We start from the raw sequence: 4,926 nt of genomic DNA, 5'->3' as shown, positions 1-4,926 counted from the left end.
TAGGACAGATTTAAAGGTATATGAAATCATTCTTATGATAGACTACATTTGAAACGCTTAAGGACAGTGTTTTAACATTAAAATAAGGGCTCCGAGTGGCACAGCAGTATATCTGTGGACTTACAACGTTAGAAATCGGGTTTCGATACCCGTGGTGGGTAGAGCATTGATAGTCCATTGTGTAGCTTTATGCTTAACAACAAACGTTAAAATATTCATAATGTTTCTTGCTTGTAAGTGTAAGTATTATAATACATAACAGTGATCAAGGAGGTGCCCAAGTTTCTTTCGCCCTAGTTATCTATTGTTCTGATTCATTCACCAATGATATTATTTATGTGTACTTGTGGAAAAGATTTCTGCAAAGTTGAACTGTATTTTCCATGGCAGTTCACGAGATATCTTGAAAATACATAACTCATTATTTGTCCTTTGGAATGACCAACAGTGACGTACGTAAGGATGACAGTATGGAATTTTGTATGCAATACTCTCTCACGCCCTTAGTGTGGTAAGTAAAGTTTAAGTTATTTGTTTAATTAGCAAAATACTCTTTTAAGTTTAATAATTTAAGCTAACGTTCTCCACAAGCCTCTTAACAAGTCCTTAGGTGAGTTTTGAGATAGTTAGCTATGCAAAAAAGACGATTTTTGTCTCGAGCATTTGTCAATTTTGATATTTTTTATGAGAAGTCAATAAAGAATTTGTTTTCACTGTGTTCTACATTTTATTCGGTCTATTTCTTTATTTCAAACTTAGTCCGAGTCGGAGGATTCAAATTTGCTCGTGCAAAATATTTTCTGTCGAACCTCCCGATATCTGAATTTAGTTGATTTGTTGATTTGTTAAATTTCAAGCAAAGCTACTCGAGGGCTATCTGCGCTAGCCATCTTTAATTTCGAAGTGCAAGACTAGAAGGAATGCAGATATTAATCACCATCTTGAGCTATTTACTTTTTACCAACGAAGAGTGAGATTGACTGTCACATCATAACACTCACATGGCTGAAAGAGCAATCATATTCAGTGATGGGATTTGATCCCACGACTCGCAGATTGCGAGTCGAGCGCCCTAACCAACAGGCAACGGAAGTATTTGGTGTCTTAGCATTTATTGGCTAAAGGTTAGATACCCGTTATGGAAAGAAATTTGTGAACAACAATTTTTGTTTTTTTTACACAAATACCTAGTTATTTGTAATAACGTAAAAGCTAGTCGCTTGTTGCTGTTGGAATTGCCCTTTCCTATCAATGGGTCAATGGTACGTTTACGGATTTACAACGCTACAATCCGGGGTTCGATTTCCCATGGTGAACACAGTCTATTGCGTAGCTATACATCTTTGTATCTTTGTTTGTAATTAAGCACAAAACTACACATTGTGCTATCTGTGCTTTGCCCACCACGGGTATCGAAACCCGGATTTTAGCGTTGTAAGTCCGCAGACATACCGCTGTGCCACTGGGGGGTGGGGCGTAGTTATACACTAAAACAAAACAGAAATCAGAACTAAAAAATAACCCACTAAGTCATGCAGCTAATTTAATAAACCGGTATATATTATACATATATATATATACACTAGACCACCGTGACCCGTTGGGTCAACCACTATTTAGAGGTTATGAAGAATTCAAGCTAATTTCAATATTGCACCGAAATGAAGGTTTATTTTGAGATAATTTAATTAAATATTTCAATCCATTCGTGTTATTCATAATTCAAGAAAAGATATTTGATTGTTGATCGGGAGTGAAAGGAAAGACCATTTCATTTTTCAAAAAAGTGAAGTAAGAAGTTTCGTAAAGAACGCGAACGGTAGTGTGAATGATTTTTTGACTGAGAAAATAAGCAAGCAAACAAACAAACAATCTCAGAGTTTTAGTAGTATGTATATAGATTCTTCAAGATCTTGTTTTTGTCATCTTACACCTTTTAATGAAGATAGGAACATTGACAGGGAAATAATATAATAGCCAATGCTCGGCGAGAGGTTTTCGTTTATAAAGTTTTGTTGTTGTTCTCGACTTGATTTTTATTTAATTATCTCATCTCCATAGTTACTATTCGCAAATAGTCAATAATATAGTAGGTCCATTTTATTGTTGTTCTTTCTCCGCGCCTTTATAACACATTTTCATCTCATCATTTAATTTCTGTTATGCATATATTATTGTATACAAAATATTTTAAAGTGATTCATCAGGTGGAAAACGAAGTTTTATAATAATGGAATGTACGAAAAGTGACCCGAAAAACGGCACTAACTCGGTAACCTGTGGGCCGATTTTAACGAAACTTGTTTTATTCTGTTTCTATTCTCATTTCATTAGAAATATGGCGCTATTGTGCACCGTTTTTGTTATATTCAATTACAGACAAGCACACACACACAAACAAACAATCTCAGAGTTTTAGTAGTATATAGATATATAGGAACGTATAACAAAAACTTTTAATGGTTAGAATGTACTGATTCATTATTTGGGCGATATTTTTATCCCACTTTCAGTTGTAGGGTGTTATAAAAGTGACAGTTATATTCCTTTATTCAGTTAAGTAGTAGTCGTTTAGGCGCAGGTGGGTGTTAATGGATAGTTACCCTGCCTCTAGTAAAATAGTTCTAATTTAGACTATGGCTATGACGAAATGTTATGGCCTGGCCATTTGTTTGTTTTTGAATTTCGCGCAAAGCTACACGAGGGCTATCTGTGCTAGCCGTACCTAATTTAGCAGTAAAAGACTAGAGGGAAGGCAGCTAGTCATCACCACTCAGCGCCAACTTTTGGGCTACTCTTATACCAACGAATAGTGGGATTGACCGTAACATTATAACGCCCCCACGGCTGAAAGGGCGAGCATGTTTGGTGGGACGGGGTTTCGAACCCGCGACCTTCAGATTGCTAGTCGAGCACCTTATCCACCGGGCTATGCCGGGCCTGCCTGACCATTTAAATGACTTATAAGGTGAGATTAAGATCAGGGTCTTCATCTCACAAAAACTTGGAGGGGGGGGGGCAAAGAAGGCATTTAGCAAAACTGTGGCATTGCGCGAATAAACCCAATGAGTCTATATTTCCATATTCACATCACTCTCTCCTCCCTACAAATCAAACACCAAATACCTAAACCATAAAGAAACATCCTCTTGTAATTTGTACACATACGCACTTAGATATGCAATGTATGTAGTTTTTAAAGAATAGTTAAAAAGGAGAAGTTAAAATGGAGCAGATGAATATTTAGATCTTCAGGATCTTGTTACTGATCTCTCCCATGCCATGAGTCTCCCAGTCACACTGAATTTACATTTACGCAGATCTGTCAATTTGCCTCTCCAACCAGGGCCAGAATGGAAATTAAAATCAGCCTGGGAAAGTTATTTTTTTATACTGACCCTCTAATAAGGTGCGTGGGGGATTCCTGAAAAAATGACTGATCAGGGTGCTGTATAACCTATAATACATACTACAGTATCAGTATTATCCATACAATTTAAAAATGCAACATAAATACATTGTGTAAAGTTTCCATTTACAATCCACTGTTTATTCCATTGTATTACTCATCTATACCTATATGACCACAAAATTACATGGAACTGAAACTGATTTGCACAAAAAGAATTTTAAAACAGTAATGTACTTGCCTGTTCATCGTGCATCCACGCTACATATCAGAAAATTGGGCACCCGATTTAAAATGTTAAAAAAAAACTCAATTTTTTTAGATGGACCGCTCCTGATTCTAACAACAAGGTTCATAACATTATAATTATTGTGAGGGTATGTGTTACTAGCTTAAATCAGCGTTTAAAATATTTCCTACACATTACACAAAATTAGGGATAACTTGTGGAAAATGGTTAGTGTTTATTTGCTTCTAATTCTGGCTTTTCCAGAGATAAATATATTTTTGTGTCACAAACACTAAATATCACTTTCTCTCCAATGTGAAGGAGAAAAAATATATATCTGAAAAGGTGTTTTTGAGCTACCGTTATTATTTTAACAAATTGAGGGCACAGTTACGTAAAAAACCAAAACCAAATTAAAATATATTTTTGTTGTATCACATTAGTAAAGTATAACATACGTGTTGTTTAAAAATATGAAAAGCAATAATGCACGAGTGTAATACAAATTTACATATAGAAACTCGATTTTCGATATTGTATAACGAAAACTAACGACTATGGTGACCGAATGAATTTTGTCGCCACGAATGACAACTATCATGTCATATTACCATGTTATCCAAACCATGGTAAGAGAGGTACTATTGTGGTCAATGTATTATTTTGCCATGAAAATAGACAACGGTAAAAAGACGAAACACGACAAACCTAAATCTCACCCAAAAACTATAGAATGTAGTCTTATAGTTATGGTTGGAGGTGCTAAATGTCCTTACGAGGAATTGCTAGTGATTAATCACTTAGCTCAGTTGGTTGAGCACTCATCTGGCGTACGACAACGTCATGTGTTTGAATCTTCTCCCTGAAAATGCAAAACATTAACTATCAAAAGTTATCCCCACCTTTTTCTAATATCTTTATCGTCATTTTTGAAGGTAGAAATGGCGAACGCAATACTTTACCTAATTTTACTACATTATACCTTTCTTCAAACCTTATCGTCTACTTGGCTGCGTTGATGAAAGCAGCTTTCGTTAGAAGTTGTCTAACATTTTTTTTATTATATCGTTTGACTCGGGTCGTTTCACATTGCAAGGAAACAGAATGCTTTGTTAGATGAGTTGAAGTAAGTACCGTGCGCTCGAAGGTAGGGGGTCTTCTTATGGGAAAGTTTAAGCGTGTTGCTTATACTAATTGCAGACTACAATCGTTAGATGATCTATTATGTTCGAGTGTCATTGAAGTTCAAATGAAAATACTTCATATACTTGAATACGAAAAGTTTCTG

Source organism: Limulus polyphemus, unplaced genomic scaffold (genome assembly GCF_000517525.1).
Source record: "Limulus polyphemus unplaced genomic scaffold, Limulus_polyphemus-2.1.2 Scaffold291, whole genome shotgun sequence".
Classification (NCBI taxonomy): Eukaryota; Metazoa; Arthropoda; class Merostomata; order Xiphosura; family Limulidae; genus Limulus; species Limulus polyphemus.
Note: the sequence above shows the minus strand (reverse complement) of the source record.